The sequence below is a fragment of the Crocuta crocuta genome, unplaced genomic scaffold (assembly GCF_008692635.1).
Source record: "Crocuta crocuta isolate KB4526 unplaced genomic scaffold, BGI_CrCroc_1.0 scaffold282, whole genome shotgun sequence".
Taxonomy (NCBI): domain Eukaryota; kingdom Metazoa; phylum Chordata; class Mammalia; order Carnivora; family Hyaenidae; genus Crocuta; species Crocuta crocuta.
Window position 1 is genome coordinate 6,519,241 of NW_027529174.1, and position 15,881 is coordinate 6,535,121.

Genomic DNA, 15,881 nt, shown 5'->3' on the forward strand with positions numbered 1-15,881 from the left:
TATTGGGCATTTTATTATTGGATTATTTTTAGTTATGATCTCAAAATCATACTTTGTATATGATGCTTTTTCTTTCTTTTGAATGATTTATTTAGCAACTGTTCCCGGAGTATAATTCTTGATTTTGTGTTCAACATTTAAAACTCCATGGAGCGCCTGGGTGGTTCAGTTGGTTAAATGTTCAACTCTTCATTTCAGCCCAGGTCATGATCTCATCGTTTGTCAGATCAAGCCCTGTGTTGGGCTCTGCGCTGACAGCATGGAGCCTGCTTGGGATTCTCTNTAGAGCATGCAACTCTTGTCCTCAGGGTTGTAAGTTCAAGCCCCATGTTGGGGGTAGAGCATACTTCAATACAAAAAAGAAACAGAAACCCCACAAAACTCTTTCCTTCCTTCTATTTAGTTCCAAAGAAGCAACTACTTTCAGTACATGATGGAAAGAGAAACAGACATACCATACCACCATAATGAAGTCATTTTCATGTAGGAACAGACTCTTGATAAAAGACTGATAAGGTCTATAGTATTATCATTATTGTTGTCATCATTGATTCATTCAATAAACATGGGTTATTCATGCAGGATGGGTCAGGTCCCTTTTGCATAGGAAGAAAGTTATAAAAGCAAGCGAGATACTGGAAAAAACGTGTGATGAGCTCCAAATACAAACATCATTCTTATTTATAAACCTTCCAAGTTGATTCAATGTGTCTTTTAACACACAGTGTGGAATCTCTGTGCAAATTAAAAAGAGGTATTTTCTTCTCTCAAGGAACTAAAATTGTGTCAACCTGATACTGGTCTTCTAAACATACAAATTTTATATTAGCCATGGAGCTATCTTGTAAGAAGGGAGTCCCTGTCTGTAAGAAGTCTACATAAATGCCTTTTTTTTCTGTACCTTAATATTATTCTAACATAGACAGTAATGATACTGTTGGAATATTCTCTTTGGAAGCAGAGAGTCTGAGTTATATAGACTTCAACTCTGTTTTCTGTTTTCTATTAAAGCTACTGAACTTTTCACATAAGAAATAATAGAGATTAAACTTTTTTTTTTTTTTGCCCACCACATCCTGAGTTGTTTTACACCTTTTCATCAGTGTAGCTAAAGTTCTATAAAAGTCTCTCTTGCTGTTGTTATCTCTGTTTCTCTTTTTGTCAACACTTCACTGAAAACAATTGCCAGTGCTCTATACTACATGCTTTGGGGATGAAATACCTCCAGCAGCTGCCTCCCTAAATTGATAGTATGGTGAAGGTCTTCTTTAGGAAACAGTAAAACATTATGGAAACTACTCCAACTATCACTGATAATAAATTCTGTTATTGGGATATTTTGTTCACAGATCAGTTCTCCCTGGTTTTCCTGAGAACTAAGAGGGGTAATATAGACATTTTACTGTCTTTTATTTTTAAACTTTCTGAAGGGGCAATACGGGTCTGGCTTTATTGCCCCTTCGGTCAGACTTCATCAACTTTGAAAATCTCATTTCCATTAAGTCAGAAATAGGAGCCACCAGAATCTCCTGGTGAGCACAGGCAAAGTGAGCTGGAAATTCATTCTTTTGGTCACCACAGCATCAGTTAACCCTTTAAGCCAGTGGCTCTCTTACCTTTTGGGGTCAGTCCATTTAATGGAAATGTTAAGTCTCTCTCTCTCTCTCTCTCTCTCTATATATATATATAAAATGAGTTTTTATTGGAGAAAACCAACTTTATTACTATAACAAATAATTATAACTCTCCTCTTTACACACACACACACACACACACACGATTTTTTTTTGTCCTGTTCTGCTTTGTTTTGCATACAATTTCAGAAGGTTCCTCACCTCTGCTCCCTCACAGAACACCTGCTCTGGAGGAAATTATGTTGATCAGTCAACAGTAGTTTCTGAATGGGTAAGAGGCAGGAGAGATGGAGCTGGGAAGACACAGTAGATCACAAAAGAGATATTTTACTAGATTCATTCCAAGTACAGGTCATTATACTCAAGGCCCCCACCAGAGTGTGGGAGGATTTGGAGTCAGAAGCCCTTGTGCTTTCTTCGCATCCCTCCCCTGTCTTAACTAATGACTTAGGCGAGTCATTCAACTTCCCAACCTTTAGGGTTGTTTTTTTTTTTTTTTTCCCCCTGTAAAATGAAATCTGGTCAGACTTCTTAGGGTTTTTGTATGGTCAAAGGAGAGATCATAAATGTTTTAAAGCCCCAAACAACCATGAGCTATAATAACTGCTAATGTAACTTGCCTTCCCTTAGCTTCATCTTCAGGTTGACTGCCTGTCCCCTCATTCAGGGCTCAGCTCCACTGTCACCTCCCTAGAGAAGTCTCCAGGACGACCAGGTGGCAAGTAGCCTCCCTCTCCCCATCACTCTCAATGCCACCACCCGGCTTTATTACAGTCGAGACACATCTCACATGTGCAGCGGTTTCATTTTGAACGTGTTTCTAGTCTTTCCTCCCAAACCAGAATTAAAGCTCCTTGAAGGCAGAGCCCTCCTCTGATGTTCCCCGGGCTTGTGACAGTTCACCGCACACGGCGGACACTCAGGTTTTGGTGTCAGGAAAGCAGTGGTTTAGAGGGCAGACTCCAGGCGAGGACCACCCAGATTTAAATCCCGGCTTTTCAGTTTACTACACGGAGTGACATTAGGTTGGTTACTTAACTTCTCTGTGCCTCACTTTCAGCACGTGTAAAATGGGAGATTCTGATATAACGTACACTTTATGGAAATGTTAATACGTGTAAAGTACTAAAACAGAGCCGGGCACACAGTAAGTCTCACGTAGGTGCTGTTTTCTACTTTTCAGTGACTGAGCCAAGTGTTAATACATTAAGAGTCAATACACGTGACCTCATAAGTGTATCAGATGTGCTCTGATGCCTCGGGTTTGACAGAAAAAGACTTAACTCTTTTCATAAAACTCTGGCTTCGCTCCACTGCGCCGCGTCCTCCACCTGGCCCGCCACCGCTTAGCGGAAGGGGAGGTGCGGTTCCTAATTCCGACAGAGTCCCCGGTCACCCACAGGTGGCACTGCTCGGGGTTCTCCCGGGCCGGGGTTGTCCCAAACCTCGCGGGGCGTTTCTCCCGGGGTAGGAAGCCTGCGCCCAGGGAGGCCCGGCGCCGCGTTGGGGAACACAAGGGACGCTCCTTCGACTTACCTGAAACTCCAGCTGGGTCGCTAGAGCCGGGACGCGCGTCCAGCCCACTCCCGCCTCCAGCCTCCAAACTGCCCCAGGGCTCGTGGGAACCGGTTGCTGCGGGCAGAAGCGAGGGGGGCGGAGCNCGCGCGCGGGTTGGCAGGGGCGGCTCGGGGACTGCGGGGATCCGGGCAGGAAAGGGTCGGGACGGGCGCGAGGCGAGAGGTGGCTTCCACAAGCCCAGACACTGCCCTTCCCTGGGAAAAGAAAGATTTTATCCCCTACGCGGCGCGGTGAGCGCGGGCCCACCACGCCAGGTGAGGGACCCGGGTCCCCTTCGGGCCGGGAAGAAGGGGCAGGTGCGCGCTCCCGCGGGGCTGCACGGTCCCGGGGGCCCGCGCCTCGCCTCCTCTCGAGTTCAGGCGCCGGCCTCTCCCGAGGAGCACCCGCCCCCTTTCTTTTCGGGTCCCAGGGCTGAGGCCGCCCCGCGGCAAGATCAGCGTTGGGTTCACTTCCCAGCCGCGCGGCCAGGTTGGTTCCTCCTCTCTGATTGGGTGGCAGCACAGTCTCGATTGAAAGTTGGCACCATCGACGGAGACATTCCACAGTTGTACGTGTCCGAGTGCCTCACCCCACCAAATTCACATTTTTTTTTTTTAAACCTGGGAAAATTGTTTGAATCTTGAAAACGGGTTCGGTGAATACATGTATTGGTAAAACTAGGATCTTGACCTGGGAGTGTGCACTTGGATCCTAAATTTCCTTTTGATCTGAATTTTTTTTTTCATGGAAGAATAATAATATGTTTCCGTGTACCAGGTTCAGAAACAGTCTCATCTATTGCCATTCTTTGGAAACTGGAATGTTTGATTAGAAGGGTTGACCTCAGTGTTAACTGGGAACAACAGGATGGGCTGGTGGCTAAGCGAGTTTGAAGGTTATCCAAAATAGTTGAGCGTTTTGAGCATATATACCCTGTATTTTTCCAGTGAGTGCCCATTTTCCTTTTAGGAAATTCTGAGAATTTCATCTCTTTGAGGTGATTCTCCCCTAAAGAGCTGAGGAGGAAAAAACAACCTCAACAAACCAGTGGTTTCCCAATTAAGTTTAGGATTTAACAGGTTGATTTGTGACACCCGTAGCTCTTTAGTGGGCAAGAGTCACATGTAGTATGAATATCATGATTTATATGGAGAAAAGAAGGTATGCTGTGATTTTCTCATCATGTACGGGAAAGTATTTTTTAGTTGAGTTACATTTTCAGTGTTTAGGAAAGACCTATACTTTCCCCATACCTCAATTAATCTGATCACTATTCTTGGCAATTCATGATGCTTACTGCAGTGTATTTATGTTAATGAGTTTGACTCTTATAAAGGTGTGTATGTTTTGATTTTTGGAACTGTATAAGGCAGGTGTTGTAAACACATGCAAATCAGTGCTGTGCTTAAGTTGTCAACCTTTGCACCCCATAGGCCCTTGAACTAAAACTTTCACAACTTCCCAAATAGAAAAGAATATAGAATATTAATGTATGCTCCAGCACGTTCGACCTGTTTACTTATTCTGTACTAAGCCAGTCATCATGTTATCTCAGCAGATGGTTACTCAAGGGCAGGGGCTATGTTTTATCAAATCATGGTCAAGCTCAGAGAATGGTAGCCTTTGCTCTGTAAAGTTGACCCTTGACAGGGTGTCTGGAAGGGTTATGCTTAGGGAAGAATTGTTGGTCTCCGTGCCTTCCTCTGCATATCCAGAGTGCCAGGAGACTGAGTCGCCGGGTCTCTAAGGACACCCCTGCTTATAGGTTCCTCCAGGTTGACCCGGTTGGTGCCTCCTCTCCCTGCCCTCGCTCTTCCAGCTTCCACCCCACTCCACCCCTCCCTGGATTCCTGCCTTCAGGGAGAATCACCTCATTGTTCAGGGCAGGGACACTAGGTCCACATAGTTTGCACAGGGTTGTTGACCCTCAGCCTCGTGCTGGGTGTCCCGAGGATGCCTAGTAAATATCTGTTGAGGACAATGTCACTTGTTTCAGAGCCCCGATTCTCTCTTGTTATTTAGTCTACAGAGGTGAAAAGGAGTGAGGTTGAACGCAGATCAGTCATTTTAGGGGCCAGCTGCCTTGGTCGGATTAGTGTCATAAAGGGGTCATTGAAGTCTGTTAGGAGTGAAATTGGCTCATGGGTGCTGGCAGTTGTAAGATTATCCTGTACGGTGTGATTATGCCATGAGAATAGCTTTGTTGAAAAGAACCGCAGAAGAGAGGGGCTTAGTAGTTATCTCCACCTGGACTTGCCTTTTTGTCTCTGCCCTAGCTCAACCTCTCCTTCCCTGGTTGGATTATAACTATTACCTTTCCCACCACATTTGGTTGCTCAGAGCTCAGATGACCACAGCTATTGTGGCCTAGATGTAGAAAATTACACTTTCTATTGTTTGGGAAAAACAAGGATGGAATTTTGCCAAATTGTTATTAGGGAGACAAAGAAATGTAAAAATGTCTGGGCATAGAAGTCATATATTTGTGTGTGTGTGTGTGTGTGTGTGTGTGTTTATGTGTGTGCGCGCATAGTTTTAAGCTGTTTAAAAACATTTATTTATTTTGAGAGAGAGAGAGAAAGAGAGAGTGTTCATATGCACTTGAGTGGGGGAGGGGCAGAGAGAGAGAGGGGGACAGAGAGAATTCCAAGCAGGTGCCATGCTGTCCGTGCAGAGCCTGATGCAGGGCTCGAACCACGAAATGAGATCATGACCTGAGCTGAAATCAAGAGTCGGACACTTAACCAGAATGAGCCACCCAGGCACCCCAGTTTTAAACTTTTAATCTAAATTACGTTTCTCTCTAGAAACAACCACTTGTAATTCTTTGAGCTGGTTGTTTTGGTATTTGTTGCTTATAGTTGCTACCTCTTGAGTTTTACAGTTTGAGGATTTATCTGTTGACTTCCCACTATGGAAGAGGATGACGTGGCTCCCTTTTTTCCTCTCACCCCCAGCCCAACCACAGCTTCCCAAATTTTCCATCCTTGCAGTAGTTAAACTATAATTTTGGTTAAATCAGTATACATAGCTAAGCCAAGCACAGCTTTTTGTGTTCTTTGGAGTTTATCATTGCTTTGTTTGTTCATTTACTTAGTTTCTTATGTCCTCATCGTTAATTCTCCCCAGATTTCTAAAACTTGCCTCAGATGTATCAAGTATTCTGTCAATTTCATTTTCCTGAAGAAGTTGTCCCTGAGCCTCCTGGCTTGTCCTAATACGGCTTCATCATCATCCTGGGGTTCCCCATCATTCCTCTCCTCTTAACCTGTAGCATATGTCCTTCTCTATCTTGGTAGAGTCCTTTGTTTTGATAGAGCACGTCTTCAAAGAGCTTCTTGGAAAAGATGATGGCATATGTATTTTTTTTTTTTTTTGACAATGAATGCCTGGAAATAGCTGTTTTCTACTGACAATTGATAGTTTAGGATTTTAGGATGGACGTTTTGAAAGCATTGTTTCATTGCGTTCTAGGTTGTGGTGTTGCTACTGAGAAATTTGGAACTGTTCGGATTCCTCAATTTTTGGCTGTAATATGTGTACAGTTTACAAACCTACTGAGTCCTTCATGGAGGTTTATAGAATTTTCTCTTGGCTTCCACAATCCTGAAGTTTCATGATGCTCTTCCTTGGTATTGGTCTGCTTTCATCCATTGCGCCTGGGCTCTTTGAATCCTGAAATGTATATCCTTCAGTTTGGGAGGTTTTCTTGAATTAACTCATTAATAACTTCCTCCTCTCCATTTTCTGTGATGTTCCTTCAAAAACTCTTATGGTTTGTGTATTAGATATTTTAGAGTGGGCCTCTGATTTTCTCTATTTCCTTTCCTAGTATGTATCTTTTTATTTCTTGGTTCTGCTTTTGGGGGAGATTTTCTCAATTTTATCATCTAGTCCTTCCACTGAGATTTAATAAGTATAATCATATTTTTAACATTTTAAATTAAAAGCTCTTTGTCTTCTGAGGGTGTGTGTGTGTGGTGTAATGAAGGGAAGGAAAAATTCTTTTCTTCCCTCAAGATCTTCTACCTGGACTAAGAATTAAATTTAAGTGAGACAGATTAACAGGAGAAAAAAAACCCAGTTTTATTCCATATGCACAGAAGCCCAATTATGAAATTGAGACCTAAAGAGATGATGAGGCAGGCAGCCAGGTTTTTGTATTTTTTAGACACAGGAACAATAAATCTGTGAGGAATTGACAGGACAAAGAAAATTTTGGGAACTCCAATTAGTAAAGAATTCTAAACAGAATTTGGGCTGTGGTAGTAAGTGCGTAAAAAGTAACAAGAGTTGTTTATACAACCTTCTGGGCTCAAAATTTCCCATCTCTGGAGATGAGGACGTCTTTTTACCTCCCAGTGCAGGGACGGTACCTTTCACTTGGGAGATTTATTTCCTGCTTTCAGGGGACAGAAGAGGGTCAGGTGTTCTTTCTGCATAGGTTGTCTCCTAAGTAAATTTTATTTAAAATAATAAACATGCCAAAGTGGCGTATTTTGTGGTAGTCTGCCCTTGGCCCCTTCAGTATCTGTTTTTTGCTTTTATTTTATGGTTTCAGGGTCTTACCTGTCTTATCTCTCTGCAGAGTTTACTTTTTTTGAAAGTTTTTTCCTTTCTGTCACAGATTCAGTTTCCTCTTGTTGTTTTTGTCTGTTTATTTGTTTAAGTCTCTGTCTTTCATGTTAGAGACTTTCCTCATATTCCTAATACCCTCTGTTGTCCACTCACATTTGAGTGGGAGATTAGGAGCTGAAGTTGCGTGTGGGCTTGTTGACTGGCAACTTCACTGTCAGGTGATCCGGCTGGGGCTTTTATTTGGAGAAACTGATGTCATTACCTCTTGGGCCACTGAGAGTCCTCAGAAAAGGCTCTTCCACTCTTTTCCTGGATAGTGGTGGGGAGCTTGGCTGCCAGTGATCTGGGAACGAGCTGGAGAAGACGGCTAGAAGTCTCAGCATCTACATGTTCATATAACTCCTCCTCGGTGTTTCCAGAACGCCTAAGCTGTGCCTGATGCACCCCATTCCAGAGACCCTCTCTTTTACCTTCTCTGGGAGAGAAGGTGGGGGAGACACTCTAGGTGTTTTTGCAAGGGTGGGCAGGGGGCGATCACTTAACTGCTCAGAATGGCTGAAGGGATACGGGACATCCAACTGCCTTTTAAAGTTCAGTTCTCTTTATTTTAGCCCACCCCTCTTCCCACAGAGGCTTTAACTGCCTTGAATTATGTAGCGTCTTGAAGATTCTATGGTACATTCAGGTTATTTCTTTACTTTCCTTCACCCTGACAAAATGTTTTATTCTTTTCTCTTCTTCCATTCTCTCCACCCTTGTGGGTTTATACATTAAGGAAAAAAAAAATCCCTTTTTTGGTCATCTTATTGGGTTTTCAGGAGGGAGAGAAAGTAGAAGGTTTTGTTCAGTCTGCCATTGGTGCCTTCACCCCAGTCTCCACTAAGAGACTAGAGTGGTTCAGCCATGACGTTATGCTGCTGTTGTCCTGCCTTTACCAACAGTAAGTGTTCCTTGACCAGTCCAGGCATATTCTCTCACGGAACCCTGTTTAGACCTCAGGTTTCTTCTTCTACCACTTTAAGCATCCACTACCAACTAATCTCAGTTGTCATGGGAGGCAAAACCTCCGTCTAGACCTCGCTTGGGTAATATACAGCATACTGGTCATAGAGCCCTTGTTCCCATTTCTCTAACTCACTGTGTTTAGGACTCATTCTATCCCTTTGGCCTCTGACCGTCCTACCTTTCAGTGAAACTCCTCTTCTGTAAGTCTGATGTTTTAACCTGAAAGGCAGGCTTGCTGTCGTTGGTGGCCATGTGGCCTCGATGGAAGTTATCATCATTTCCTTCTGGAGGCCAGTTTATCACACAACTGCCTTACCAGCAGAAGCATCCTCACTTCCTGTTTCAAAGCTCATGTCTTTCTTGGAATGTGCATCCAGTTCCTGTTTCTGGCTGGGCTGAGCAGAGATGACGGATCTGCCCGGTGCCTCATGGATGGTCACAACTTTCCTAACCTCCTTTTACCGATTGAGTCATTCCTTAGGCTTTTTTAATTCAGGGTGCAGCCTTCTGTCCCAGGAGCTTGACAGCATCAATATGACTTTATGCTTAACACAGAGGAATGATGACAAGTCAAATTCCACTAAAGGAGGAAGAGCATTGTTCCCAAACCATCTTGTCTGTGCAGGAAAAGCAAAGCTCTATATTCCCAAGATGGCACCTATGCACTGGGAATACAGCAAACACCAGTGCTGGCAACTGCTAATTGGAGTGGGTGCAGGAGTGACTTGCTCTCTGGGGGATGGCAGGAAAGGATAAGATGGTTAGAGAACACTCATTCAGCTGGAGCCCAACAGGTAACATTATGAATCAAAATATGGCCAGGGGGAATAGCTACAGTGCTCATTCTTCCCTCCGTGCCTCCACAGCCATCCTTCTGTTGTCTAAATAGATCCTTCGAAACCATTGCAACGTCTTTCCATGCAGGATAGTTTTTCTCTAATGTGTTAAGTGCTTCTCTGAAGTTCTTTTTGTCTTCTTAGCTAGATTGTAAACTCTCCTAGGGAGGAGTGCAATGCCCAATAAATACTTGATGAATGTAGCAAGTGAATTTTTTCCAGATAATGGTGGACACTTGGCAGTTAGGGGGAAAAAAAGATATTTGGTTGTAATTATCCAAGTTGGACCCAATAGCCTAAATACATTACATTCATTAAAAAATTTTTTTAAAATGTTTATCTATTTTTGAGAGACAGAGCATGAGCAGGGGAGGGGTAGAGAGAGGGAGAGAGAGAGAGAGACTGAATCTGAAGCAGGCTCCAGGCTCCAAGCTGTCAGCACAGAGCCTGATGTGGGACTCGAACCCATAATCTGTGAGATCCTGACCTGAGCTGAAGCGGTCACTTAACTGACTGAGCCACTAAGGTGTCCTATTAAATTCTTGATTAGACTCTCACTTCACTGTGGCTGTATAGACTGAAACATAGAACATCCAATTTAAGTTTTCCCAAGTGTATTGTTTTTTGTGGTACTTAGAAATATTTCTTATTGAAAACATTTCTTTAAAATTTGAATGTTTATTTTTGAGAGACATGTAACTACATGTCATTTTTTTTTAATGTTTTATTTCTGAGAGACAGAGAGAGAGAGAGAGAGAGAGAGACAGCATGAGCAGGGAAGGGTCAGAGAAAGAGAGAGATATAGAATCTGAAACAGGCTCCAGGCTCTGAGCTAGCTGTCAGCATAGAGCCCGATGCGGGGCTCGAACCCATGAACTGTGAGATCATGACCTGAGCCGAAGTTGGAAGCCCAACCAACTGAGCCACCCAGGCGCCCCACATGTCATTTGTTTTTGAAGGTTTAAGGCTTTTTTTTTTTTTTAAATTTATTTGTTTATTTTGAGGGAGAGAGCAAGGGAGGGACAGAGCCTGACATGGAGCTCGAACTCACAAACCAAGACGTCATGACCTGAGTCGAAATCAAGAGTCAGATGCTTACCTGACTGAACCACATAGGTGCCCCTTGAAGGTTAAAAGCTTTTGAAACGATTAGCTACAGATTACCAAAGTGACAGACTTTAAATTGTCTTCTACTGTATGAAAATATACTTCTAATGTAGAACTCTCTGTCAAATATTCTACTCCCTTTATCTTTAATTTTTGTGAAGTTCTAGCCTGATTTCGTAGGAAAAGACTTTAGCTTCTTCTCTTTATCCTGAATAGAGTTCCAACAATGTCTTTCTGTTACTCTTTCCTTGGAAACTCTCATCTCCTCACGTATCCCCCAATATTATGTTTCAACCACAACATGTGGAATCTTCACATGACTGTCCCAAAAATGAAATTGTGGCTTTTCTTTCCCCTACAAAGGAATGATTTAAAGATTTCTTTTTCTGCAGATATAATTTAAGTGTGCAGTAAAGTTCGTTTTTTACTATTGGGGTTATTTTTGTTTCACAGAAGGCAGTTGGCTTTCTTTCAATTTTCCTGCCTTGACTGAGAAAAATGCCCGATCCTTTAATCATGCAGATAAACAGAAATACAATTTAACTGAGTGTATGAATGTTGTTAAGTATATAAATTTAGGTATGAATGCTTTTTAATTTTTTTTTAAAGGATTGCCAAGTTATTTGTCACATATTTAAACCAGTGACAGGAGTATTGCATTAAAGAATTCCTGTTCATAGGTTCAGGAATTGTAGCTGAAAGAGCTCTTTGAGCTCAGCGGGTAATGCATCTTCCTGCCTCCCTTAGACTAAGGATCAATCTCTGGGTGCCATAGAGATTCCTCAGCCCCCAGTATGCTCTTTGGATTCTCCCTGCCATCATTAAAAACAAAAAAAGTGTTGTTTTACAGAGTTTTATATATTCATTTTTCAAAAACATAAGCAATGCTGAAGCTTATAAAGAAATTAAAAGTGACCCAAAATCATTCCAGAGAGAATCTTGGTGAATACCCCTCAGTCATCTCTATAATCATTTGACTTTATAAAGATCTTCAGCAACTTTTTAGAAAATAATTAAGGAGCATTGTGTGCAACTGTTTATGTAACTCTAAGTTCTATAATCTTTATATATGTATATATATACACACACACACAGATGCACACACATGCATACAATTATTTTATGAGGTTATAATTCAGGCATAAAGCTCTTTGGGTACCATTATTTCATATAGGTATTTTTTGTAGGAATAATGATCGTTTTTAATAGCTAGGTGATGGTCTGTCCTATTAATATACAAAGGTATTTTGAACCACTTCCCAATTGTTGTACAGTTGGGGTTGTTTTCTTTATTTTCTTTAATTTTTTTTTTTTTTTTTACAGTAGTGTTGCTATACTTTTTTCCCTTTCGGGGATTATTTTCTTGGGAAGTACTTCTCGAAATTCCACTCTGGGATTAAGGATTTCTAGCTTCTGTTAATCATTGTCAGAAGGACACAAAATAATAATTTGAAAAAACTCACTAGCTATATCAATTTACCTAAAGTTTCTGTTATCCTCTATTTTGAACTTTAAGATCAACAGTATCTACCTTGTGTGAAGACACAACATTTAGCTGGAGTTATTGAAGCCATGTTACGTAGTAGATTGTAGGTCGGATAGCAAAGCCAGAGAAACCCAGTGGGTCCATTCGCAGAGGCTGTGTTCTGCTTGGTAATGTCTGTGGCCTCCTTTCATTTTGTTGGATGTGGTAGGAGAAGTATCCAGGGATCAGTAACAAAAGGTGAAGAGGTTGTTATGGTATCTGTGAAACAACGTTTGACCTCGGTACCTGGTCTAGGGTTCATGAACCTTTCTGTAAGCAGGGGAAGGCATTACACACCCATAGGGAGCTCCAACCCTCCCACCCATTTCCCCATTCTTGGACGGCAAGAGGAAGTAGGAGGGGCAGGGCAAACAGCAACATTAGGGAATTTTGCATTAATGTCTTTTCTGGGTAAAGAACCCGGGGCAGAGGGCATTCCTATTCAGATTTTTCCCTTGACACCTTCCTGTCTAAGGTTTAAAGCCTGGGCTGGATTTCTAAGTCAATCATTAACTGGTATTATACTCCCATGCCTCAGGTTTTCCACCTATTAAGCAAAGCATAATGACACATAATTAACAGTCCACTTCAGAAAGATTAATGGCCTAATGCTTATAAAGGACTTTGAGCTTTTCAGAGTGCTTTATACACATTCATGTATAATGAGCTGGCTTGCTCTATTTAGCAAAGGGCATCTATATTATGCCTATTTTAAAGATGAGAAAAGTGAGCCTCAGAGAGGATAATAGCTTGTTGAGAATCAGAGGGTACGTTTAATGTACTCTCTATAGAATTTTCTTGGACTTTGTGGACTAGTGGAAACTAAAGTAAATTCTGTAGGAGCATGTATGTGTTAGAAAAGTGGATTTTTTACAGTTTTTAAGGAAGTGCAACCTTTGGGGGGGGATAGGCATAGGCTATTCCTTTGTAAGGGGGAATTATGTTTGACACATTCACTGGAGTTCTTAAGGAGCATGAGATAATTATGGAAGCTAGGGATAAACTGTGATTTTCAGAGTAACTTTGAAAAGACTCCACACAAAGGCTGTTAAATACATTGAGTTAGGGGGAGTTTGGGAGAAATGGTTTTTTCCCCAAAACAGGTGGGGTGGGCAAAGGCAGAATAAAGATGAGGCATAGATGGATATTTCCGATGAACACAGATGAGTTAGATGAGTAAACTAGTCTAATTATTATTAAAAAAAAAAATGATGTAGAAGAGGGAGTATGCAGTGTGAACTCCAAGTTTATAGTCAACATAAACACATTGGGACATCTAAAGGCCAAACTGCTGGTCTCAGGTCTATGCAGTGGTGAAGAGAGCATTTAGGTAAAATGAGTCCATGTGTATATGCAAATGGACATTGCAGTTTTATTGCTCAAGAAAAAGATGCAGAACTGAAGACCCCCGAGATCAGAAGTTGTGTGCCATACAGATGGAGCCAGCCAGGCGTCCCTGTAAATTCTTAACTGAAGAGATTCACTAAGTGTATGACTTGGAACAAGAAAGCTAACTGAATCTTAGGTGTTGTTACAAATAATTCAGAAATGTCCTTTTCCCCATTTTCAAGTTTCAGCATGTAAGATAGTTTCATCAGTGTACCTTAAAGATATTAACGGACCTAGAGAAAAGCAAACATATCTGTTGGTAGCACAGAAGGTTGAGTAAAGTACCCCCATTGATTTCTTTGGCCGAGAAAGCTGAACGCTGAGCAGACATATGGACAGGGCATGCCCTCTTATACCACAGCAAGCAGAGCTCGATGATACAGGGAGACCATTCTTTTGCACCTTGTTTATTCCCAAATAATACCTGCCCACCTTCCCACCTGCCCCCAATAGTTAATGGTTTTGAGCACATGTGACGTGCCAGGCTCCATGTCGAGCTCTTTGCATGGCTGAGCTCATTTAACCCAGCCTCCAACCCAGTGAAGTGGGCAAGGTCGTTTCCAACATTCTGCAGATGAAGAGCCTGGAGCTCGGAAGTTCAGGGAGATGTGGTTTTAGTGGTAGAACCAGACATGAGAACAATGCAGTCTGACTCCAGAGGGTACTTTTATAGCTCTACTGAGTATACACACTGAGCTATGCTCCTCTCCTCTTGTTATTTTCTGGCCTGGGTAAAAAGAAATGGACAACCTAGAAGAAAACACAAAGGCCTGCTTCAAACGAAATGAAAGCAACCGGTTCCTCTGGGTATCACTCCAAGCCCCTTAATCCTGAAGATCTGAGGATGTCTTCATAGCTGTACAATTGAACAGAAATGTTCTGTGAGCCAGAAATTTGAAAGTTCCTATTGGCTACATTAAACAAGCAAAACACACTAGGTGAAATTTATTTTAATAGTGTATTTTATGTATCCCAATGTAGAAGAAACATCATTTCACCACGTAATCATATAATGATTATTAGTTATTCATAAAATACCAGAAACCACTCAGGAGCTTGATATGAGCAATACCATGCAGTACAGTGCAATGCAATACAGTGTCTTATGTAGTGCAGTAGATAAAGTAAAATGCAGTCCTACCAAACAAAAAAGTTTTGGTTAATGGAGAAAAATTTTATACTGCTTCAGTTTTAAATTTTGAATCAAAATTAATTAAAATTCCATAAAATTAAAGATTTAGTTCCTCATCTGCCGTAGCCACATTTCCAGGGCTCGGCTATTTGCGGCAAGTGGCTCTGATAGTGAATGGTGCAGCAAAAGTTATTCTCTGTCTCCCAGAGGCCTGGGGACTCCCTGATACTCCATCCCCACCCCTATATCCTGACTCCTGTCATCCCCCCGGCTTAACTTCCTTGCCTGTGCCCAGGGCCATCATATAGAGTTGTGCAGGTTATGCACTGTACAACTCTGGGATGTCATTCACATTGTAGATGTAGTGGATTTATGTATTTACTGTGACAGGATCTTGGAAGGTGGAAGTAAAGCTTTGAAAGGAAGAGACACTCTTTCTTTTCATGCAAAGGCATTTTTTGGGGAGGTGATTGTAGTTCTTCTGTTCCTTCTAAGCATTCTAACAGTTGGGCCCAGGTGTATGCTCAGTACCTTCCCAGTGACCACAGCCTGTGGCGAAAAGTAATGAAGCGACTTCAGTCAACCTCTCCACCTCTGCCAAATAATGCCACAAAGCTGTGATCGCTCTTTGTGGTAGGTAGTTTACCTTGGAGCCATATGTGTCTTATTCATGAGCGTATCTGCCATGCTTGGCGTACAGAGGGTGCTCAACACATTTATTGACTTAAATTGCCTTCTCAGTGTTCACTTAGGCCCCTGTATTGTGTCCTGAGTTGCCCTTAATGAAACTTGACCCAGGGCTGATTTATCCAAGTGCTGACGTGGTTCTCTCTTTCACCGAGTCACAGCTCACCATTCATGTGGTCTTGTTCTAAATAATAATAATTGTCATTATTATTATTTTTACTAATAATAGCTGCCATTTATTGATCACTTCGTGTCAAGCTTTGTGTCTAGCCATTTATATGCATTATTTCATTTACTCTTTCCACACATCTCTAGGAGGTAGGTACTATTATTATCTCCATTTTATAAGGAGGAAACTGAGGCACTGAGAAATTAAGTAATTTACCTGAGGTCACATGGCTAATAAGTGTCCAAGCTGAAATTTAAAACCA

At 42.0% G+C, this 15,881-nt stretch overlaps 1 protein-coding gene and 1 long non-coding RNA gene across 2 annotated transcripts in view; one reads left to right on the forward strand and one right to left on the reverse strand.

The window, feature by feature from the left end:
* Window positions 1-3,236, reverse strand: part of LOC144226406 (uncharacterized) — a 52,056-nt gene extending 48,820 nt beyond the window's left edge. Inside the window, exon 1 of the long non-coding RNA XR_013333628.1 lies at window positions 3,171-3,236. This is a non-coding gene — a long non-coding RNA (uncharacterized LOC144226406). The remainder of the gene's footprint in view (window positions 1-3,170) is intronic.
* Window positions 1-15,881, forward strand: part of TEC (tec protein tyrosine kinase) — a 182,189-nt gene that overhangs the window by 48,768 nt on the left and 117,540 nt on the right. The window lies entirely within an intron of this gene.